Source organism: Camelus ferus, chromosome 2, assembly GCF_009834535.1.
Source record: "Camelus ferus isolate YT-003-E chromosome 2, BCGSAC_Cfer_1.0, whole genome shotgun sequence".
NCBI classification, from domain to species: Eukaryota; Metazoa; Chordata; class Mammalia; order Artiodactyla; family Camelidae; genus Camelus; species Camelus ferus.
In genome coordinates, this window is record NC_045697.1 from 87,849,058 (window position 1) to 87,875,150 (window position 26,093).

At 35.0% G+C, this 26,093-nt stretch overlaps 2 long non-coding RNA genes across 2 annotated transcripts in view; one reads left to right on the forward strand and one right to left on the reverse strand.

Annotated features, from left to right (window-relative positions):
* The window catches only part of LOC116658276, a 39,130-nt gene extending 26,825 nt beyond the window's left edge, over nucleotides 1-12,305 (forward strand). The window contains exon 3 of the long non-coding RNA XR_004313583.1: nucleotides 11,980-12,305. This is a non-coding gene — a long non-coding RNA (uncharacterized LOC116658276). The remainder of the gene's footprint in view (nucleotides 1-11,979) is intronic.
* The window catches only part of LOC116658274, a 182,016-nt gene that overhangs the window by 143,877 nt on the left and 12,046 nt on the right, over nucleotides 1-26,093 (reverse strand). The window contains exon 2 of the long non-coding RNA XR_004313579.1: nucleotides 24,693-24,789. This is a non-coding gene — a long non-coding RNA (uncharacterized LOC116658274). The remainder of the gene's footprint in view (nucleotides 1-24,692; nucleotides 24,790-26,093) is intronic.

Sequence of the window (26,093 nt, forward strand, 5' to 3'; positions counted from 1 at the left end):
TCCAGCATGAGAGTTTAAGTTATCAATGTGACATCACTGAGCAGGAGTAGGGAGGCATACCACTACATAGTATTTCCATCGTACAGATAAAATAGATAAAAATCACCTCAAGAGCACAGGTGATAGTGAAATGTAATAATTAGGAAGTGATGAGTTTTGAGGATTTAGTTCTTTTGTTTTTAATACATTCTCTTCTTAAGTTTATATAATTTAGTATTTAATAATGTCTGTATTTAAAACTAGCTAGAAGAATTCTTGAAAATTGAACTATTGACTCTTAGGGGTTGGTACAATCTTATTCCAGCACAACACTGGTTTTATCCTAGGAATGCAAGATTGATATAACATTTTAAAATGAGCACTATAATACACAACATCAACAGGATAACAAAGAAAAAATCATGTAGTCTTTTCAATAAATGAGTAAAAATATTTGATACAATTCAATAGTCATTGATAACAAAAACTCTCAGCTATCTATAACTTTCAAAAGTAGCCTCATCAATGTGATAAACGGTATCCACAAAAACCCTACAGCTAACATCACAGTCAGTGATGAAAATGGTGGTGAGATACGGGTAAGGCACGGGTAAGTCTGCAATAGTACTAACTGACCAGGGCAACAGGACGCAAGAGCAGAACAATGAGTTAGTTGATGGCGGTTATACAGAAACTGAAGTTACAGCAACACTTCGGAAGCCTCAAGCTTCATAAAATTAACATTCATGTGAAAGGAATGGACTGACAAGTCCTATGAGGTAGCAATAGACACTTTCTTACACAACAAGACACTGCTTAAGAGCTAGAGGCTCAGATGAGAATCATCTCAGACCGTGCAGTCAAGTTCTGTACCAACCAAGGATCAACAGGTTGGCATTCCAGATTCTGCAACCGCAGCTAGTCTGAGACAGTGCGGCTTTTCTTTTGAGTCTGGTAGAATTACTGCATTGTTGGGAAGGTAACTCCAGGAAATTATAAAAAGCAAAAGTTAGCAAGAAGAATTACAGTCATGCAAAAGAAACTTAAATCCAGAATATTAAGTTTGTATCTTCTTTCTATGTAATAACATTTCTGTGTTTTTTCTTCTAATTATAATGTCTAATGCATTTAAGAGAAATGGATAGGCTAGATTTAAAGTTTTAATTGGATGTTTTGAAGGATTTTATTAAGTAGTTTTGCAGATAATGAGGAAATTTGTTAAATACATGAATTTTTATTTGTTAATTTTATAAATATTGTGGCTACTTAGAGGAATGCTGTTTGTTTAATGTTAAGAAAATGTTAATGTTTAAATAACCAAATAAATATATTATGCATTAAGTAGGAGAGGTGGTGATAAATTTCCATATCAGTGTGTGACAATCCATTCAGACATTGACAATTCCATTGAAAATATAGACAAATGTTTAAATTCAAGGATGCCCATCCAGAATTATTCATAATAGTAAATATTATCTAACGATCTAATCTAGGACTCTGGGTGAGCAGATTAGCACTTATTATCATTGGATACTAATAAAATAATTTGTAGAAATGCTATACAAAATATTCAATATAAAGAAATATGCGAAAAGAACAAAGGAGAAAATAGTGTGTATAATATTTAAAATTCTATTATAGATAGATGTTCAAATAAAATTTTATTTCTCAGTTTAAAGGCCAGCCAGCAAGAAAATATGATTTTTTTTGGTAAGAATCTGTCAAGTCATAGAATAGAATACACTATAAAGATCTAATAGCACAAAGTTTTCCATTTGTAGTTTTTAAAAGCCTGTGTTCATAAAAGAAGTCTGGAAATAAGTGAGAAGTGCAAAATTCATTTATTAGGAATATTTTTTAACTTGGAAATACTTGTTTATGTTACAAACTCCCCCAAACAAAATTTTCTCATAATTATATGTTACATGTGCACACAAACCTATGTATGTACATTTCTTTCTGCCCTGGTCATAAAACTCCATACATGTTCTTTCTTACTCTTGTTTGGGGGGACTTTGGGGCCATGTAGGTAAGCTAGTGATGTAACCAGAAGGAAGGAGATGGATGCTAGAGTCACCACGTAAAGAATAATGACCAAAGGCTTGAATTGGAGGTGACCTAAGTGAGACATGAAACTTTGTCATGTTAAACCACTGAGACCTGCGTTTATTTTGTTACCCTAACAAATCCTGGCCTATCTTAATACAGTGTCCTGATATGGAAAATAGTCATTGAATTGTGCTAATGGAAGACAGTGGAAGATGAAAATGACTGAGTTGTTACATGGTGGAATGAAGTGAGGATCTCAAACATGAAAGATAATTGCTTTGATTGATTTTGATAAATCATATTTTTCTTTTTAAATTGCAAAAGACAAATTCACACTGAAGAAAAAAGACATTAACAAAAATACTTAAATCATATTTATTCTTGCAGTCTAAAATAATTACTGTTAATATTTTTCATATGACCCTCTATTATTATGTGCTTGCATATGTATGTATATGCACTATATATAGTATATACCATAGTATATATGTGTGCTGTACAAACTCCCCCAAACAAGATTTTCTCATAATTATGTGCATATGTACATAAACCTATGTATGTACAGTATACATATATACTATGGTATATACTTTATACAGTACATATACATATATATGCAAGCACATAGTAATAGAAGGTCATATGAAAAATATTAACAGTAGTTATTTTGGACTGAAAGAATAAATATGATTTAAATATTTTTGTTAATGCCTTTTTTCTTCAGTGTTCCTATCCCATTGGCCAGAATTGTCATATAGCCCCAATATACCTGGAAGGGAGGCTCGGAAATGTAGCCTTCCTGTGTTCCCTGAAGGAGAAATGGGATCAGTGCATGTTTAGTTAGCTTTTGTCAAAGCTCCCCCTTCAGATGACCAAATAACACTTTCACGCTCCCTCCCATACCTAGAACATATATTGACCCTTTTTAAGAGGGACAACTCAAAGTACTACCCAGTTATTAAATCCAGTAGAAAGTTCGCAATATTCAGGTGTATTAGTACCAATAAGGGATATGCATATATTTCAAGAGAAAGATTTATTTTAAGGAATTGGCTCACATGATTGTGGAGGTTTGGTTAGTTTGAAATCTGATGCGGGAGTCCAAAAGGCTGGAGACTTAGGGAAGAGTTCAGTTTGAGTCCAAAGACAGTCTGCTGACAGAATTCTTCCTTGCTCAGGGGAGGTCAATCTTTGTTCTAGTAAGACCTTCAACTAGTTGAATGAGGTTCACCCACATTATGAAGGGTAATCTTTTTAACTCAAAATCCACTGATTTAAAAGCTAATCTCATTTAAAAAAACACCATTACAGAAACATTTAGAAAAATGTTTTTGATTGAATACCTGAGCACTATGGCCTAGTCAAATTGACACATGAAATTAAGTATCATCTCAAGTAATAAACCATTCTGTTACAGGGTTTAGAGATGGTACCTCTCAGTGTAGTCCCTCGAAATTAAAAGACAAGTTATTTAGCTCATTTCTGTGCTTTTTTGTCTTCAAGCCTCTCTCTTTTGACTTAGGGACAGCTACTTCAGCCTATCTGGAAACAAAACAAATGAGGAGAACATACCCTTAATCTCATCTTTTCCTAGGTTTTCTTTATTCAATTGAGAAGTTTTTTTACTGGACCATTATTGCTAATAGCATCCAAAAAACCCACTTTCCACCCCTTCAGGTTTAGAAGCAGCTAGATTTCTTCAAACTTGCAATGTCTCAAGTTCTTTTCCCTGAGATAATCACTTACAAACTAGACAATTCTTTTCTAAATTCATCCTTTTCCTGTAATAACTTGTTAAGCACAGCCAATAATAGTCAAAACACAATAACATGGTATTTTCCAGGCTATCCCCCTAGAGCTTTTCACTCAGCAGGCACATGGTCTGCCTCTCAAGTTATTGCACGAGACAGCTTATCCAAATATTTTGTCACTGTGCAACATAGATTGTCAACTGCTAAGCCCCTCATATCAGTTCCTTTGCTTATTCTACCTGTGAGCGAAGTCAGTGCCCTGTATTTTAGGTTTGTTACATCAGTGCTCTACTTCAGGTGTCAATTTTTGGAATAGACACGATAGACTAGGCCATGCTGCAATAACAAACAAATCCCCCAATCTCAGTAGCTTAATACAATAAAGGTTTATTTCTTGCTCATTTCACAGTTTGATGTGGCTTGGGAAGTTCTTTTTGGCAGCTCTCCTCTAAGCAGTGACTCCAGGCTTCTTCTATCTTGAAGTGTTGCCATCTTAAACATACAGTTTTCAAGGTTGCCACAGAATGAGAAGACAGAGTGCATCAGAGAGAGAGAGAGAGAGAAAGAAAGGTAGAGGTTAGAGGTAGAGGTAGAGACAGAACTAAACTAAGGGTGAATGTGTAGTAAGTGCCCAAATACTTCAAAGACAGTGACAGACACATCCCCACCAGACCAACAGTGAGGCAGTCTGGTTGTTTAGCTATCCATCTCCATCATGCCTGAATGGCAGTAACTTAGAGAGCCTTGACCAAATTATATGAAGAGATTCTGGGGAAAAGAACACTGTACTGAAGCAAAGTGGGAATATCATAGAAGGAGAATTCCTGGCATTTTATTTCCTGACTGCCTGCTTGCTGAGCTGCTAATGCACGTGGGCTTGCTATGGAGCAGGACCTTGGAGGAGCTGGCTTCCTTCTTGTGGACTGTAGAGGCAGATTTTGACCTTTGCTTGGAAAAGTTCATAGGTGGCAGGATGACTGCAGCTCACACTGGCAGAGTAAGGAGAGAGGGGAGCTGTGGGATCAGCCTGCAGGTTTTTAGTCTAGCAGGTTTAGGATGCATGCACTGTCCTGGGACCAGGTAGAGGCTGGAAGACAGGACTCATTTTGAAAGAGTGACGGTTGCCAAAGGAGTCAGGGAAAGGCAGAGTACTGAGGGCCCCATTAGAAGGGAACACGGAGAAGAAATCAGTGAAAGTATCCCATGAGAGAGCGCCAAAGAGAATTATTCCTTGTAAGTTGTTTATTTGCTTTAGTTAGAAAAGTGCATATGAAACTGAAAAGCTTATTAACAAGTCTAACTAGGTATTTTAAAATTTCTGCTTGAAATGATGACAACTGTGTATTTCCCTAGCTTATACATGATCTTCAGGCTGACAGAATTTCTGGAAACTTTGCTTTTGTCTGAACTGGGTTGATCCATAAACTCATTCAAACATGCATTATGAATTCACAACATTTATAAGTATATGATATCTGATGGCCTTGGATATCAGACAGAAAAATCTATCCCCCAAACTATAAGGTGGTTTTCTTAGCATCGGGATTACATTTCTTATTGTTTCATGGCACTCTCACAATAACAACAAAAAAAGAACAGCCCTTGGGTACATTAATCAGCAAAATTATTAGTCTGAATCACTGCAATCTGTTCACCTTAAGGTTTCTTACAGAGTCTATGGAATCTACAAACTTGTTTGATATACTTTCTGCTCTTTCATTTGCCACCATCCTTCTTTTAAGATAAACACAACAACAATAAAGGCATAAAAAATTTGTGATGGACAGGTATTTTAACACCAACAGAGTAAAGCAATGATCCCGAATTAAGAAAAAAAAAAAAAACCCCAAACATACTAGCTTTTCTTTTTTCCCCTTCCTTCCCTTGCTTTCTTCTGTTTTCTCCATTTTCTTTTATGTTCCATTCTTTTTCCCTATCTTCCTTCTTCATTTCCTTCCTTATCTCCACCTCCTCTTGGCTTCCTTTCCCCCTCTTTACCTATTCTTTTCCTTTCTTCCTATTTTTTTCTTAAATGAGAACCTCCCCACCCCAACACAGTGTCAGCTGTGCTGCTGGTCCTGGCACAAGTGCGTCTACTGCCCTCATCAGCATTGCTTGGGGAGGAGCCAGTGTTCTTCATGAACTGGATCTGCTGCAGGGTCCCAGTTACTGCAGTCTGCGGGTCCCAGTTACTGGAGGCTGCAGCTCCCGGGGCACAGGACATTCTGGAGCACACCAGCAGTTCCCTGAATGGCCTGAGCCTGGTGGTGACTTCACAGTTTCAGAGAGAAATTGGGAGGAACTGTGCTGTCAACAACAGGAAGTTGGTGAAAAATGAAAGATGCCCTTGGGGAGTGAAATGAAGAGCAGATGGCTTTAATTGTTAGCCTTGCTGTGACAACTGACAAGAGAAATTCTGCTCTCTTGACATTTAAAAGATACCAGAAATACCAGTGACCACATTCCATGGCTTCTTGAAGGTTTCCATGTCAGGGAGTTCAAACTCCTCTTTATTTTTATTACTGAACAGTCCATAAAAACTGCAGGTGATAAGATTCCTGATGGACTAGCCCTCTAGTAGTTTGATAAGTCACTGAAATGCACACAGTCTAAGGAAGTGGAGAGCCATAGGTGGAGGGAGGCGCTCAGGCAGGGAAGTGCTGAGGGATTTACTTGCTGCTGCAAGTGGAGCACAAGATCCATCTCTGTAAGCCCATGAGATTTTTTCTTCCTATGGCTCTTTGTAGAAATCTAGTTTAAATTTTTGTTTGTCATACTGTGGAATAGCCCTCCTTTAAAAAAAAAGGTAAAAAGACTTCTACAGAAGCTCTGAAGAAATGAAGTAAAAGAGAAATAGATGTTAACTCAGATTTATGCTGCCTTATTTGCACAATTTCCGTGTAAGACCTAGAAGGCTGAAGTATGGAAGACGGCAAGTGTAGCCCTACGTAGAAGGCATGTTCAGAAACAAAAATAAATACCCTTAATACTGAGAATTAGTGACTCTATTACAGCAATATAGGATTATTGGATTGAAGGGTCCCGATGCATTCTCAGTATTAATAAATCTCTTTCTTCCCTAGTGATATGAAAATAAAAATATTTAACCATTACTGAAATATTATTTTAAAGGCTATTAAAGTCAGACTTATGTGTGAAAAATAAGTATTTAGTTTTCAGGCAGATACTATGGTGCCTCTATGACAACCACAATAACCTAATTTTCTAATTTTTTCATTGGGATTTGGTGTATAAATCTCCCAGCAACCCCAGTCCTAGGTGGGATAATGCTATAGCATCTTTTCTACATTGGCTCCCAAAGGGTCCCAGCAGAATGCAGTTCCAGTTACCCACACTGACAACTGGCTTGAAAATGAATGCTTTATTGGCCTCCCTCTCTTCCCTGTCTCAATTCTCCATTCCCCTACTTGTGTTTACTGACTTTATAGCCTACTGGGACTGGAATCTTTGTCTTCGGCCTGCTTCGGGAAGAACCCAAAATAAAACACCTTCCCTGACGTACACACCCATTCCGAGCAGTGCTTTTACAGTCTTCCCACATACCCTGTGAGATCATCCTAATCACACTCTATTTTAATCATTTGTTGATTTGTTCTCATTTTTTATACCACTTTTTGAAGTTAAGAACTGTGATTTACTCTCCATATTTGGATCCAAATATAGATAGATAGTACTTACAAATGTTGTTGAATGAACGCAAAGTTCTTCCAACTGTGTTGTGGTTCTGATCTACTTAGTCACAAGTCTTTGCATTTCTTTCATATCTCCTGCCCAAACTATCCACTTCCTACACCATCACCCCCAGCTCAGGCTCTTATAATTTTCTACATAAATTACTGCAATTGTTTCCTACCTGTTCTGTTAGACTCCAATGTCAGGTCTCTCTATTTTACACCACACTTCAAACCACAGGACATCAATCATCCTGAAAATGCTGGTGTCACCTTGTCTCTTCCTTCCATAAAACCACTAGTAGTTCTCGCCAGCTTTTTATGATAGTCTAGCATTTTGCTAAGGTTCTCATTTATTGCATTTCCTCTCTATCTAGATAAATCTTATCTATTGGAGATGTAGTGTCATAGTGTAACAGCACTAGAGGCAGACTGCCTGTTCAAATCTTAGATCTAATGCTGTGTTGGAGGGAAGATGGCCCCTAAAAGACAGCAGGTCCTAATCAATGGAACCTGTGAATGTTACCTTATATCATAGACTTTTTACAGAACTGATTAAATTTAAAAATCTTGAGATGAGGAAATTATATTGGATTACCTGGCTGGGTGTTAAATGCCATCACAAACATCCTCCTAAGAGATGCAGAGGGAGATTAGATACATACACACAGACTAGAAAGTATTGTGAAAATGGAATAATGAGAGATTTGAAGATGCTGGCCTTGAAGACTGGAGCGCAGTGTCCACAAGCCAAGGAATGTTAGGAGCCACCAGAAACTGAAAGAGTCAAGGGAGAGATTCTCTGGAAGAATCTCTGGAAGGAAAACAGCCCTGTGAACACCTCGATTTCAGCCAAGTGGTACTTAGGTCAGACTTCTGGAACTGTGAGAGAAGACATTTTTGTTGTTTTAAGCCACCAGATTTGTGATAATTTGTTACATCAGCTACAGGAAGCTAAAGCATATCCCTTACAAGGTATAATCTTGGGCAACATTCTTTAAACTCTCTAAGTCTCAGTCTCCTCATCTATAAAATAGTTTGTTACCTCTCAAGGTTATCCAAAGACTGAATGACTTAATGCTTTCAAAATCCTTAGTAGTGTAACTAGCACATCCTGAACATCAATAAACGTTACTTTTCTTTCATAGTACTTTTAGTGTTTGTCTATTCATTTGATTCTCTGTTTTGAAGAAGATAAAGACCTCTACATATAATTTAACAATGTATAATATTTCTTAGTATTGTATTATTAAACTTTAATATTTATTGAACAACACTTATTTTTAAGACTAATTTCCAAGGATACAATGTAGTGTAAAATATGGTGACTGAAATCAATGACTGTAATACCACAACAATTTTAAGTGACTTAGGGTAAAAGAAAAAAAAAAAACTTTACAAACTAATATTTTCCAGATTTCAGAACTTACTTAACTAATACATGGGATGTGTCTGCATATATATATTTTTTCTTTTTTCTCTTAAGTATCAGTGAATTGATCAAATTTGTACATTTGAAATATTTTCATCCTTGCCCAAAGCAAATCAAATATTCTATTTAGTCTTCTTTAATTTGTGGAAATTCTACAATATAGAGGTATAAGGAAGATCAAGCACCTCTATCAATTATCCTGCAATTTCCTGTTTAGTTGCCTGTGTCTACCAATGAAGGTGAACTTCAGGACGTCACACTGCTCTGAGCCCAGGGCACGGTGTACTTGCCAAGGGCATTTAATATTTATGTAAGGACAATGCTCTTCAGTACCTCTGGCTGGTGTACTATAACTTCTCAGACCCTGGCCAAAGATACCAGTGGAAGATGCAGCTGTCCCAAGTAGACTTTAATAAACTTCATGCTTTCCTATTGATTGCTTGGTGGGCTTTCTGATACTACACACAAATTTTGAGGAAAGAGAAGTTGAGGATCCTAGCTCTGACATAGAAACACTACACCCCAGCATTCCTAAAGTTTAATGTTGGTGACTATCAGGAAAGCAAATATTTCACGCAAGGGTAAGCCCTCTAATTGCGTTTGTGTTGAATGCCTGCCAGATCCACGTAGAGGGTTCTATAGGCATTTTTCTGATCTCACCCTCTCGTCTGAGTCCATTTCAAAAGTGCCTGTGGGTGGAAGAAAAGAGAAGGAAAGTCAAAAGCACAGGAAGACAGGCAAGGGGGTCAAGGGAATGGAGGCAAGAAAAGGAACAAGTGAAACCCTCTTGGGAAGGGAAGCTGTGTTTCATTTTAGTTGCTTGGTTTGGAAGGAAGCCTGTAGAATATTGAATAACATAAGAAAACACACTGCAGATCTCTCTTCTCAGTTTCTCTGAATGTATGTAGAATTGCATTAGTAAAACCCAAAATGAAAACTCTTGTGAAATTGTATTAATACTATATTTAATTACTTACAATTAGTAAAGTAAAATTCATTTAAAAAGCCATGTAATTTCACCCTTGGGAAATGAAGTACTAAATTTCTTTTAATTTGTTAGCAAAGATTGATTTAAGTTAGTTGTTTGCTAGTAATTTTTCTTTCTTACTTTTTGCCAGTATATTAGACAAGGAATTGTAAAAACACATTTTCATAAAAAGAAAAAAGTGCAACAATATTGTTCATGTGTCTTTTAAGTTTCCACTACTATAAGAGAATAACAACATAAAATAAGTACTAAGAAAATAATTTACCCCATGGACAGTTTTAAATGAGGTCTCCAAGTCTTGCTTGATTAATAATTGGATTATTTGAACTTGGACATGATTATTTGCTAAGCTTCATTTTTCAGAGGCCAAACTGAGAGTAAAAATTACACCAATTTTATAATTTTTTTGTGAGTATTAAGTGTACATAACTTAGAGGGCAAATACATAGTAAGTAGTCAACAAATATTAGCATCATCCATTATCTTTGAATGCTTTCACCCTAACTAGGGAAGCAACCAGCAAAAGTAAAGATAAACAGCAAATATTGTAGATTTAGTTATCCATGTGAATTATTTGCATAGCTGATGGACGAGCAACAGATTTTTTAGATAAATGTTTCATTTATTAATTCAGTATTATTGAGCAACTATTATATGCTGAGCACTGTTCTAGGAGATCAAGTTCCAGTATAGTTAACATTTCAGTGCTGGAACACAGACAATGACCCCGTAAAAAATGAATGAGCAATGTAATAACAGATGGTTTGATAAATGCAAAGAAGACAAAAGTAGGGTAAGGGAACAGCTGGGAGAGGGAGAGGTATGTTGTAGTATGGGATAGCCAGATTTAGTAGAGGAAAAAAAAAATCCAAGACTCTGAGTTTAAATTTGATTTTCAAATAAACACCAAATATTTTAAATTATAAGTATGGCATAATGTACTAAAAATTATTTGTTGTTTTATTGGAAATTCAAATTTAACTGGGCATCCTATATTTTTATCTGGCAACCCTACAGAGGAGTGAGGTCTGAAGATGAGACTGATTTTTATTTTTCTTCCAGCTTTATGGAAGTATATTTGACAAATAAAACTGCAATATGTTTAAAAGTGTACAATGTGATGATTTGATATATGTATACTTTGTGAAATAAGTCCCACAATCAAGTTAATTAATGTATAATTAACTCCATCACCTCACATAGTTCTCTCTTTTTTGGGAGGGGTGGGGGGAAGACCACTTAAGATCTCCTCTCTGAGCAAATTTCAAATATACAATATAGTGTTATAAACTACAGTCACCATGCTATATATGTGCTCCTCAGAACTTATTCATCTCATAAGTGAAAATTTATAGATATTTTCACACAGATGTGCCTTTTGCCCAGTTTTCAGTGGAGGGGTGGAGGGGTGCACTTCAGCTGTCATGATTTTCCCTTGCTCACATCTAAAAACACTGGCGTTCTGCCATGGTCATGCAAATCCAGTCCTGTTTTTTATTATAGCTGAAGTGTAAAGAAGATTTCTGTATTGTCAGGCAATAAACACAGAGCCTATGTCTGCCTATACTGAAAAATACAACATGCTATTGAAGGAAAAATCTATTAAATGCTTTTTGAAAGTTTAATAGAAAGATTTCTATGAATATTTTCCTTTTTAGTCAGGAGTAATGTAGTTTTATGGTGGTGGCCTAAATTAGAAATCACCACTGATCACAATTGACTGTTAAAGGTATAATCTTTGGTATATTCATGTTTCTCTTGTTTAAGAATTAAAATAACCTGTAGTGAAATGTATATAACATCAGCTTTGATTGAGTCTGGAACTCTCCATCCTTCTCCTATAATCAACTCAGTTCATTACTCCATTGAATGCTGAAGTCCACGTAAACTGAATGCCAAAGAAGCCCTGGACAGGCCTAATACAAAGACCTGGAAAAGGCTGGATTTGTGTAATCATGGCCTAAAATCTATGCTTCCGAATACTGGTGGAAAAGCCAGCTGCAGAGGTCTGGCAGGCTGGGATCAAATTTATACCTGCACAGCTTGAGAGTTTGAGTGTTTTTGTTTTGTTTTGTTCTTCTCTTTTAGGTTTCCAAGAGAAGTACTACAATATGAATGTCTTTGACTTGAGGAAATGCAAGCTGTTTCCTGCTGAACCTCTTCTAGGATATGGGCAGTGGGGAGAGGGAAAGAGAAGAGAAAGAGAAGAAAGTGAGTAGACAGGAGGAAGGGATGAAGAAGAAAGAGAGGGAAAGAAGGAATGAGGCAAGAGAAATAAAAAGTGGAAAGAAGGAGGAAGGAAGACATAAAGGGGAACAATAGCAAATTACATATATCTGCTCATTAAAATATTTAAAATAAGACCATTAACGTTGCATTCAAATTGGAATTTCCTCTCATAGTAGAGGACAGGAGGACAACAGAGAGCAAAATAAGAAACCAAAAGTGGTGTCTAGGGCCAGGTGAGGGGAATTTCCAGGCAAACTTTAAATCCCAGTTTATTTTGCTTAATATAATTAATTCCCCTTAGGAATTCAAATGTTTTATTTTTGCAATAGCTTTTAGAAACTACTTCACCATGTTACAGTCTTTTTTTGGTTTTACTTTATTTTTGAATGATAGCAAATTCTGATGGATTTCTTTCTGAAAAGAATATAAGTTCATTGCCAATGTCTCATATCTGCCCCACTTACATTCACATATTCACTTTTAAAAAATTATGAATTCTTCCTGCCTGCAATAGTCTTCTAATTATTTTCAAATCTCACCTTTGTCATCATTCATTATTGCCTTCAACCTTATCATCATCATTCAGTCTTATTCTCAAAACTCCACTGGATGCAAGACACTGTGACAGGAGATAAGCTGTGAAGCTCTTTGACTGAGTGGTGACCCTACCACCATTTCCTCTCTCAAGATGGACTTTTACATTATGTTTCTCAGGCTGACTGCTCAAAGACTGAATTGGTCAAATTGGTCAGTTGTCATTGCTGTTAAAATACAGAAACTGTCTTTTTTTCTCACACTAGAACCTAGGTTGGTTTCAAAATTCCTTACAGTATCACAGCTTAGTGACAGGAAAGCCTGTTTTCCAGCAGCCTCTGGCCTTCACTTACTTCTTTCACTCCCACCAATTTATCTTTGCAGTTTTAGGGAATATTGCCAAGTCCTCTCTAGATGGGGGTAAGCACTGTAAATCCCTAATTCCCAAACTAATCTTATAGCAGGGGACATGTTCTGGGCAGCCTTCCCATTCTGCTAACACCACACGTATTTTTTTTTTTTCTTCCTGAAGTGTGTTCTATATCCTGCATGCTTACTTATCCAAGTGTTAATTATCAAATTTACTGCATATTTTAAAAAATTCAGAACACCTGAACCTGGGACAGCACACATTATTTTTATTATATGAACTGAGAAATCAGCCTGAATTTTTATTTAACCAGTAGAGTCCAAGTTTCTTTAAAACTGGAGATCATCTGAAAGAGTTGGATTTAATGTGCTCAAAGACAAACGAGTCCCTCTAGATGATTCAGAAAATGTGGACATGTGCCAACCTTCAGTTATTCAGAAATAGATGATACAGGGTTTTGCTTTCTTAGAATTCTCTTTTATGTCTAGGTGTTTTCTTTTTGACCACTTGCTGCTGGGTAGTCTACATTAGAAAAATGGAGGAAAAGAAGGAAATATTCAAATGCCAGCATGTCACCATACGATGCATCAGCCAGTATTTGTAAAACAAAAACAAATTTCCACATAATTTGAACAAGAAGCATAAATTAAAGTAACATAATAAAAAGTTTCAAAGGCTGTTGAATTTTGATGGACTCTGAAAAATTGCAGTCTTATCACTGTATATACATATATTTCATTGTTTTTATGCAGAAATAATTTTCTTCTTCACCCTTTGGATATACCTTATTTAAAATCCTTGTGCTATGACCATACTATACTATTAGTATGCTATTACTAGAACTATGAAGTACTGATCAAGTTAGCTAATTATATAAATATGTTGTTAAATATAACAATTATTGTCATAATGACTATTTTCTGGTATCATCCAACAAGAATTTTAGAATTTTTGTTACTACTAATAATGAAGGTTTGGTTTAGAATTTAGAAATTTTATTTTAAGTGATATCTGGGAGGTAACAAGGCATAACACAATAATTTGGAAATGACATGGTACTCTGAGAATTGAACTTTAAATAACGGATTAGAGCAGAGCTATGTAAATTCATTTCTTTTTCAAAAAAGAAGAACAAGAAGAATGGTTTCTAGGACAGAGGGGCTAGAGAGTAACCTGCCATCTCTAAATAAATGGGATGTCAATCAGAATGGTTTTGGTCAGCCATAGAAGACTTGGGGAAAAAAAGCCATAGAGACAGAGATGGCCATGCTTATCAGAAAAGAATAATGCATTGTGAGACCAGTTTGGGTATATTGGTCATGCTGTTGTAAGGGAGCCATCTAGCATTCATTACACAGGGATGACACTCATTATACTATGGGATCAAGGAATCACCACCTCCATCTTGTTCTGCTGTTTCTGATCACACTGTGACCAAACAACTTTGGGAAAATGAGGAGAGAGCCTGTGGCTGGATGGTGATATTTCTCATCACATGATTGAATCAGTCTTCTGCTTTTATACATCATTCTGTTTGAAAATGTCTTTCCAGGACTAAACATTGTGCAGTGACATTTCTTTCACTTGAAGCTTAGCCTGTGTCTGTTGTGATGCAAATAATGACACACATTTGTGGACTGACAGTTTGCTCACTATTGCAAAAACAAAAAAAATTTGGTCACAAGTGATAAACCTTTTCAATTCTAAGGTAGACACCTACTCAGAGGCCTTTTGCCTGGTTGACAATAACAATTCAAGTATCAAGCCAATTCGGAAAAATCCCTGTAGGTAGTATTTTTCTTTTCACTCCTCTCAATTTCTTTCTTTTTCTTTCTTCCCTTTGTCTCGTATCTACACAGTATTCTACAACAAATTACTTTGTTAATAGACACTGTTCCTTGCCCACCAAAATTTTAAGAAAATGTATATTCTGTATGCAAAACATAATAAATATTGGGTAGTCTTTCATAAAGAAGCATATGACCTAGAGCAAGGATTTCACTCCTGGAAATAATAAATAAATACTATTGCTCACATTCATTCACACACATATATATGCATTTATTTGCACCTAGTGAATGAAAGTCTGGGATTATCATTTATAACATTAAGATATAAAAATGCCAATATCAATAATATACAAATTGTTATAAGAAATTATTAAAAACAAAAGTAAACAACTCAATAAGATGAAATACTGAGTTTGAACAGGTAATTTCCTAAGCACGTAAATACAGTCACTAACGCTTTGAAAATTTTCTAATTCGACTAAAAATCAAATAAATGCAGTAAAATTAAACAACAAAATATCATATTTTCCCCATCAGATTAGAAGAAAAAAATTAATACCCAGTAACGGTAAAAATGTAGTGAAATTAGCATGTTTATGATTCAAATATCAAAATGAATAATGTAGTTCTATTCTACAGACATGCAAAAATACTGAATGAAATTAAAGTAGGTTAGAAAATAGCCTGTACAATATAGATGCTTTATCATCATGAAGTTTCTGTCAGGTTTTGTATCCGTCTATCTATATACCTTAACACATATAAGATATAGATAAATATGCCTAGATTGGATATCGAGAGAAGTCTAGACAGCTGTTTTCTCAAATTTATTTGTTTTTTCCCTTGGTGACTGAATTTTAGGTATTTTTATTTTTCTTTTTTAACTTGTCTATATTATGTTATATTTCTATACTGAACCCCTATTTTTTAAACTGTGACTTAAAATATAAAACAAAGGTAAATATGCATCCAGATACATGGGAGGAAAGTGGGGAACATGTGCTTATTCCAAAAAGAAACTGGGTTTGTGTAAGAGACTCAAACAGACTAATCTCTAGTTTAATGTAACAGAATATCCTCACCTTCTTCAAAGAATGGTGTTATATTTGCTATTTATTAATGACATATGAGTGTTTTCTTTCATGATGTTCTGTCTCTGGGAGGTATTTTAAAATCATCCTCTAGAGACAGAAACTTGTTAAACTTGAGTCAGCAGAAATTATTTTAAAGTGCTTATAAAAGTTTAACATCTATTTTAAATAAACAAAACCGCATATGTTGAGATTAGACAGTTTTATTAGAAAATAGAATTCTGAGATTATGGCAATTTTTCTGGAGAATTTGTTGAAAATAAAGGTAAATAAAATGTCCAATCATGAATTATGAATTGAATTCAATTTTGGTAGAATGAATCACTTGTCTACAGATAATTGAAGAGAGAATTAACATGACTCAAACCAACCTCACAGAATTAGTCCTACACTTCCCGCCCCAACAGGAATCAGTATTTTGTGTGTCGGGTTAACCCTGCACTGAAAGTTACACACATCTTTTATTCCTTTCCTTTCTCAGTTAGTAGACTTTAACTGTCCAAAATCTTGAGCCACTGGAAACATTTCCTATTGTCAGACTGTCTCTTAAGCTTCCTGGTTGCATTATTTCATCCCCACATGCTCTGAGGACTTTCTCAGAGCCTGTTTTCCTCAGTCAGCACTCAAAATGAACAGGTGCTACCCTTTTGCATCCTCTATGGGGAATGGGCTAGAAGGAGCCAACTAATTGAAAAGCTCTACTGAGAAATTCACCCGGCCAGCAGCTGTGTGTGTACAGCAACCCAATGTAACTCGCAGTCCTGTCAGCAGGGTCCAGAAGGGTGTGGCAAAGGCCCCCTTTCCCAGATGGTCTGCATTCTATGATGACACCATAACTGCATGACGCCTCTGTTTGAAGATGTGACATTTGGTCTCTAGATAAATATCATTCCCAGAACTTTGAGAAAACTAAACTACTTTTATTGCATGGAATGTTTTTCTTATCTTTAGTTAGGCAAGAACAAAAGAGGCTTGACCATACTTTTTTAAAGTAGCACTCACTTAAACATCACTCTCAGAATAAACTGTTTTTAAATTGTATAATATCAAATATTGCTTTTACTTGTGTAGGTGCAATGGGGGAGGTGGGAAGCAAGAAGGAAGCAGGGTAGGAAACAGAAAGATAAAGAGAAAAAAAAGTATATGCTGAATGTCAGACATGTTTCTTTCCCTGCCCCACCACCCCAGCTCTTTAGTCAGTCTATCAATACCATCCTTAAAATTCATTAAGGATTCCAAGGTAGGACACTGATGGCTGAGACATTGTTTTGGATTTCCATACACCTGTATTCATGCTTGTTCGTCTTTCTTAGATTATTGACCATGATTCCCCAACAGCAGGGGATGATGCTGTCCCAGGGATGTCTCCGATATTGGTCAGAATTCTCTCATTCATATCAGAACTGGGCAATTGCCATGTAGCTGTGGAATATAAAACTCCTCATCAAGTTTATGAAAGTGTTACATTCATGTTCCAGCCTACATGACACATTGTATAGTTTAGATTGCCTTGTCTTCAAACTTCTTTACTTATTCAATATATATTTTCTGAATTCCTGCCAAGTGTCAGGTTGCTGTGTGGGGATATAATGATCATTCTTAGTAGGATTAGTCCTTGTTCTCTTTTCTAACTTACCATAAAATCTCTCGCTTTTCAAATTCTGTTGCATTCTAACCAGATTATTTAAATTATGTTTTTTGGTTGATTTATATAAAGTATGCAATTTGCTTGTTCCAAATCTAGTTTTAATATCACCATAATAATTAATATCTTATTAGACATATAGGAAGTATTTCACAAAACCATATTAAATTGAGAAAAGTTCTTAATTAGGTACCTTCATTGAAAATAGGTTTGTATGAAAAGTCTAAACAAGAAAAAGAATTAAAAATTGCCATATCATATATATCTAGTATTGATCCAAAATCTATTTCAGCAATATTTTGGGTATTGTCTTAAAAAACTGAGTACATATAAAGACTTATGTCTGTGGAAGTCAGACGGAGAGAAATGTAAAACTTGCCTAACCATCTTTTTTTTAAAATTTGTGCCTTATTAAAAGAAATCGGACAAGGGCTTTCCTTGGGGAGTTATATCACCTATTCTCAGATTATGCCTGCTTTTATAGTATCAACATTTAGATTAAAAAGTGAGAATTGCACAGGTCCCTTGATAACATTTGGGTAACTGGTACACCCAGATCATGGACTAGACTTTTTCTCTGTCCTTAGATAACAGGCCTCAGGCTGGAACTAACTTAAACATACCTTGGGCCTGGTAGAGACTGGAGGAAATTCCCATGAAAATACACCTTTAAAGTCATCCCTCTTGAACTTGCATGAGAAGGAAAAAGAGATTTTTTTAGTTAGAAAAAATAATGCATGCATTTCTAATCTAGTCTCTTCATATGTAGCCCTTCAGGCAATAGATGAAAACTAAATTTCACTGGAGTAACTTTAATAAGGCTTCTTAGCTATATATTTTGTTTCTAAACTTTCTGTTCTTTTGGAAAATATGCTTAAAAATTTCTATGCAATGGAAACTTAATCTTGATAGTACCCTTGCCAAATTTATGGGAAATAACATATACATAAAACTATTGATGCCAAATTCTGCTGTATTACAGGAAAATATAGTATTGCAAGTATTGTCTGCTTGATTATAGCAAAAATGGTCTACACTTGCAAGACTATACCTTATGCTGGGCAAAGATACATAAGATATTATATATTGTCACTTGCTATTGCCTGGTATTTTGAATTTTAAGACAACTTCAAAGTCTCAAATGAAAGATTTTTTCTTTCTAAACTGTGCACTACCCAGAATATGACAAGAATTTTTTTTTTGAAAATTGGGTGTTACATGAGCTAATTTTTTTCTCTAACTCCTTTTTACATGGTCCATTAAAAGTGATTTTTCTTTATTCTTTTCTAGGTAGATATTTGGGTAGAAAACCACTTGGTAGTAAAAATTGTCAAAAATTTAGCAGGAAGAAAAAAAATATAAGTGAAATAAAAAGAGAAGGCAGAGGCCTGTTTAATTTTCAAATTTAATAATACTCTGTGGATAACTGAGGGTTGGCAGATATAATGTTTCTTGTCTAGCCCGGCCATTTAGAGAGAAGTATTTCATATCTACATCGACAAAGTACAAACGCTGTCCAGGGATGCTGCATGGAATTCATCTCTTTCCAGGACTTCAAAAGTACATAAATCCATAGTGTTTTGAATGGTTATGCTTATATTGAATTTTTCTTTCCCTTTTCTTTCTGGAGGAGAGTTAGTCAATCCTTTCTTCATCCTTTACCTCCACTCTTGGCTAGATAAGAGTCAAAACAGAAATACGCAGCTAAGTAATTATCTGTGATCTCAGATGTTTAAGATCAAAAGGATAAAACATAAAAAATTAGAAAAAGAAAAAAGTGAGAAGTAGAAACACTTCATGATGAATAATAAATAAATTTTTCCTCACTGGAGAGGCTTTAAGTGAAACATTTCTACCTAACAATTGTTAAAAAAAATCATATTTAATTCAGTAAATATTAAACTCATAACACTCATTTAACAAGTAATGTTATGTATCTAGCATCATGCAGACTGAGTCTGTATTGCCCTCACACTGAGTTTAAACAAAATAAGCATCTTAGCTGTACCTAAGTTTAAGGTTGTTTAAAGAAAAAAAATCAGTTTTGTAAATTGCTTTGCACAGCTGCTATCTGTAATAAAGAACTCAATAATGTTAGTTTAAATATCTTATAAAATCAATTATCTTGATTGTTTCATGTCTGTAAAACAAAATTACACTTTCAAATAAGCCAGAGGTTTTGCCTATAATGATCAGACTGTATGTACTCTGTATATGAATACTTTTCTTTTTAGTGTTTATATTGCATTTTAATATCACTGAATAAAAAATAGTTTTTAATAAAATTATATACTTAAAAACATAAAAGAAATGAATTAGTGTTAAACTCTAAGCATTATATTGCAATAATTAAATTGAGAAACATGCCCATCCTCAATATTAGAATACAAATAAGGTATAATGAGTATTTAACTTTCCAACACATTCATTTTTTTTTTATGTTAACAGTAATTGGATTTTGGTTGCTTCAATACAACAAAGACCTGATGATATTCCATAATTCAAATGGAAAAAGTACATGGAAAATATTTTAAGATACAGTTATGTCTTTTTTTCTTATTGTGTTTAGAAGAAAAATACTTCGGTTCAAAATTTGATTGACAAGTTAGATGTCTTTGAATAACTAAATATCCTAATTTCACTTTCTTAATCAGCAAAATGAGGAGTATTTAAGGTGAACCTTTATCTTCTTGGTTCTGCCCATTTAGAACTCTCACAGATGAAATAACTGTTCCCCACAAAGAGGAATTAAACATGCTGTGGTCTCTTATTGGGTATTTCCTTGAATTGTACCAACTTTTAGCAAGGCCTTGTTATTTGCAGTTTACTCTGAAAACAGTTATCTGAGTTTTCTCTCCCATCTATCCTCATGTTTCGTATTCTGGATTTAGTTTTTCTTTCATCCAGTGTAGTATTTACTTATACTTTAAATTTGTATTTTGCTTTTTTTAATAGTGGAATTATATAATTTCTTTTCTGAATAATATTAAAGAATAATTTTTGAACAATAATATTGGCACTGAGAGAAATCACTGGTGCCAGAATCTGACTGGCCATTGGAAAACTGTACCTTACAGCTCTACAGGACACTCACGCCGCCTGGTGCATAGGCCCCTCCTAATGGCGCTGTGCTACAGGTGCTTTCCATGTAGTGTTTTGGGTGCCAAGGCAACTTCTCACACAACAGTCTGGGGAGCAGCAGGTACAGTGCAATGCACAGGCTTTTAGTCATCCTGTGATTGATTGTAATACTTAGAAATCAGCATCCTAACATTTGGTGCACAGCAGTTTACTCAAAATCTATTAGATTAATTGTACAGCCATCAAAACCTGGAAAGCTATGTGTAAAAACATGATATGAATGTTAGCAGCATAAAGCTATACTTTTCTCAGTCTTAATGAGTTTATAGGGGTAGCTTTAGACATTTAACAGCTTAATAACTTCGAAGAGGATTTTTAATAGAATTGTCTATTATGCTAAAGTGGGTAGTGCTAAAATCTAAAGAGGGATTTCATATGAATGTATATAAACCATATAATGGTTAAAACTTTTAGAATTTAGAGTTTATATAAAAAAAGAGGGTTGCTAAGCTTCAGGGAGAAAGAAGATGTGAATAATTGTGAAATCTTACAGAAAATGTTAGAACAAAATCACATTTACCTTACTTTGTATGCTATGCAAAAGTAAATGATGTAAGTGAATATTGGCTTGTAGACCATCTTGATTCTGATGAGACCATGCCAAAATGTTGTCTACAGTATTGTAACCTCATTTTTTTAAAGGCAGCAGCCAGTTGGTGGGACAGCTGAGAAAAACTCTGAATAATTAAAGCTATGTGAAGGTACTGAAATATTAGACAAATTTCAAACAAATTTCTTCAGGAAATCAAATATGAATGGTCAGGCTTCACAAAAACCAGATCCCATTTTCCAGCAAAGAAACCATGACTGAAAATAGCAACAACACTTGGTACACCCTGTACAATTAAACACATATGCAAACTAACAGTGAAACTGCTGGCAAAAAATGTTTTGTGTCTATGTCTAAATCCATCTTGTTTCTGGAAGAATGACTAGGGGAAGAAATAACTGATAAACCAAATATCTAATATGTAAACATATGATTTAAAATGTTTCTGCGTGCTGATTTATCAGAAAGGGTACCAAGGAGGGGAGGGAAAGGTTAAGCTTTCTTTGTTTATAGAGGATTTAATATTACACAGTAAGAGGAAACAAAGGATATTCTTGGAGTAGTCTGTTAAAAAAAACTTTTCAATGAGAATTCCAGAGCAGCCATGATGTTAAACAGATGTATTATTTTTCGGACTTAAAGTAAGAAGGTACAACAATCATTGTACATATACACAGAATACTTTGTCTTCATATTTTCCCAGTAAATATATAGACATTGTTTTCCCAGGAAAAATATAGAAATAAAAGCACTGTGGTAACAGTATGTTTGAGATGATTGAGCGGTCAGCAGTTAAACTTTAAATCTTGAGTTCTGACTAAATTATTCTATTTAATGATTTTTTTAAAATGTCATTTTCAGAAATGACAATTCCTAATAAATTTTTTCATGAGTCAGACTGAAAGCAAACTTTTGTTATGTCTATTTAATCTCCTTTCAAAATCCATTTATTTCTCATGGAGATGGATATCCTATAGGACTCTTTTGGTTTCAACATTATCTCTGAATTAGCTAATTCATACAGCAAATTATAGCACTATAATTTCAAAATAAAATGAATATAGGAGTTCAGATACCTCTTCCAGATTCTGATTTAAATTCTTCTGGATATATATAAATATATACACACAGAAATGGAACAGCTGGATCATATAGTAGCTCTATTTTTACTTTTCTGAGGAATCTCTATACTGTTTTTGATAGCAGTTTTATAACAGGCATGAAAATGCATACTAGCCTGATTTTCCCCAAGCTATTTGGTTTAAGGAATAGTCACATTTGCCCATTCTTTGCTTCAAGATTTATTAAGTATATTGAACAAGCATACAACAGTTTTGATTTAGTGACTAGGCAAATTCCTTATTCCTCGTGTTGCCAAATTCCACCCCTCCCCCCACCACTGGAGGTGGAATATTTATTTTTTTAATTAAAAATTGTATTGAGGTATAGTTGATTTCCAATACTATAAAAGTTTCAGGTATACAACAGAGCAATTCACAATTTTAAAGGTTATACTCCATTTACAGTTACTATAAAATGTTGGCTGTATTCCCTGTGCTGTACAATATAGCCTTGTAGCTTATTTACTGTATACATAGTAGTTTGTACCTCTTAATTCCCTACCCATATCCTATCCCTTCCCCTTCTCTTTTCCCATCTGTAACCACTAGTTTGTTCTCTGTATCTGAGAGTCTGTTTCTTTTTTGTTATATTCGTTAGTTTGCTTTTTTTTAGATTTCACATATAAGTAATACCACACAATATTTCTTTCTCTAACTTATTTCACTAAGCATAATACCCTCCAAGTCCACCTATGTTGTTGCAAATGGCAAAATTTCATTCTTTTTCGTGGCTGAGTAGTACATTGTATATCTATACCATGTCTTCTTTATCCACTCATCTGTTGATGAGCACTGAAGTTGCTTCCATATCTTGGCTATTGTAAATAATGCTGCTGTGATCAGTGGAGTGCATGTATTTTTTCAAATTATTGTTTTTGTTTTCTTTGGGTATATACACAGGAGTGAAATTGCTAGATCATATGGTATTTTTAGTTTTCATTTTTTTGAGGAACCTGTACAATGTTTTCCACAGTGGTTGCATCAATTTACATTCCCACCAACAGTGTACACGGATTCTCTTTTCTCCACATCCTTGCCAGCATTTGATATTTGTAGTCTTTTTGATGATAGCCTTTCTGACAAGTGTGAGGTGATATCTCATGGTGGTTTTGATTTGCACTCTCTGACGATTAACGATGTTGAGCATCTTTTCATGTGTCTGTTGGCCATCTGTATATCTTCTTTGGAAAAATGTCTATTCAAGTCTTCTGCCCATTATTTAATCAGGTTGTTTGTCTTTTTGATGTTCAGTTATATGAGCTGTTTATATATTTTGGATATTAACCCCTTATTGGTCATATCATTTGCAAATATTTTCTCCCTTTCAGTAGGTTGTCTTTGCATTTCGTTGATGGTTTTCTTTGCTGTATAAAACCTTTTAAGTTTAATTAGGTCCCACTTGCTTATTTTTTGCTTTTGTTTCCTTTGCCTTAAGAGACAGATTCAAAAATACACTGGCAGCAGTTTATGCCAAAGTGTGTTCTGCCTATGTTTTCTTCTAGTTTAATGGTTTCCTGCCTTACATTTAGGTCTTTAATCCATTTTGAGTTTATTTTTATATATGGTATTAGAAAATGTTCTAAGTTTATTTTTTACATGTGGCTGTCCAGTTTTCCCAGCACCAGTTGTTGAAGAGATAATTTTTTCTTCATTGTATATTTTTGCTTTCTTTGCCATAGATTAGTTGACCTTATGTGCATGGTTTTATTTCTGGGCTCTCTATTCTGTTCCATTGATCTATGTGTCTGTTTTTGTGCCCCTGGTTGCCAATTTTTTGATGAGTTTTGTGTAGTCTGTTACTGTTATACAGCTGAATAGGGGAGTGATGGTGGTGTTGGGGAGGCAGTTTGGAGAGGAGATCTCTCCCTAGACTTTTGCAACGTATTCCTTCCTAAATACCTCATTGTCCCATGCAGTTACTCTTTTTGTTTTGTTGAGAACTCTGAAATCACTGCCAAGCCTTGCAATTTCATCAGGGCATGTTGATGTTTTCTCTTTCTGGTTACCATTTTCTTTCTCTCCTTCCAGGATGTCTCTCCCATAATGAACCGCCATTCAATATCACATCCAATATCCTGTGGAAGGCCACCCACCCTAATCTTACCATCTACAATGCATGTCTCCTGACTTTCTGTTTACTGCCTTATCATCAGAGAAACTTTCCTAAGAGTATCTTTCGATTGTGTGTGTATGTGTTTGTTTATTTGCTTTAGCAACTTGGGACATCTAAGAGGTCTATGTTGTTGGTAAATAGAGTTTAACTTGCCAAATAAAATAAGAAAAGTAAAATGAAGACAATTACTCTGAAATAATAAGAGTCTTAGACTTACATAAATGTAGTTTGGCAGGTGAAGTGACCTAGGCCATCTCTTGCATGTCTAAGGTCAGGACACACAGTCTGAACCTTCACTGTACACAGCAACATCACTGGAATAGATGGTTCAGGAGAACAAATTATTCTTAAACAAAACCTTTTTATGCTTCCAAATAAATTTGTGCCTTTAGTAAGGGCTGCAAGTTATTTTTTTTAACATGTTTATTTTAGGAAATCTTATTCACAGTGTAATCCATTCATCTCCAGCAGAAACACAAAGTGGCCCCTTGATCTACTTCTCTTTTGGTTGATTTTGTCACTTCTGATCCATAAGCTTCTAAAGATCATCACTCATTGCCAGGTGATTAAGCTATGATTCCACAGTCGTAAATAAGATTTGCTAATGAAAAATTCCTGATCATCTATTATATACTGGGGATAAACAGACACATTGGTGTTGCTGAGACACATGAAAATTAAAAGATATAACTGCTCTCTTTGAAAAATTTGTAATTGTTATTATACTAAACTAAATAATAATACAGGAAGAATTAGTTACAAATCTGTATGGCCAATGATTAAGAAAACAGAGAAAAGAAAATTCTTTCTGATATAGTTCATCCTGTTCCCACTACCGGGTGAAAAAAAGGAAATTAAAGTTTTACTGGTTGGTTATTTAACTCTTCATTTTGCTTCCACATTGTCTCTGAAGACACATCCAAGGGTGCTGTGGCATGGCTGGAGTGAGCCAGTGTTGGATGATGGGATTCTGTTTGTGATTACAGGAGGCCTTCCACAATCTTATTTCCTTAGGTTCTTCATATTAACCTAGAATAATAACTCTCCATGTGGCACACCCTAGTTGGAACAGGCTTTGTTTAGGTTCTTTTTTTTTAAAGTGTTGCTGCTTAAATGGTCTACCCATCTTGAGTGCTAGAATAGTGAGAGCAAACGTCAGTTGAGTTCACTTACTTAAGGTACTTCTCCTTAATCTTACAAAAGGGAAACTATTAAATCAAGGCTTAATAAAAACAACAAAAGACTTAATTGACAATATGAGTAGCCACCTTATGGAATGAAATATTTGTGGTTTATTACATAACTAATATGGATAAATAAACATAAGACCCAAGATCTCCAGCCATTGTGGTCGCCCTTTTCATACTTTTCAAATTGTGATCTGAGGCTCCATTCAGCAGATTTTGAGAATGTTCCCCCCACTGCCATAATTTTTCTCTGGAAGTGTTACATGTTCTATAAATCCAACTTGTTCCTGACTTCAGCTATGCCAAAGCTCTGCTGAGGCCCTTTCTTCTACCTATGAGCAACTTCTCCGGGAAGCTTCAATTTTCCCACACCATTCCACTGTGAACATGGATACAGATAAATCCTTCAATTCCTCAAGGCAAAAAACGAA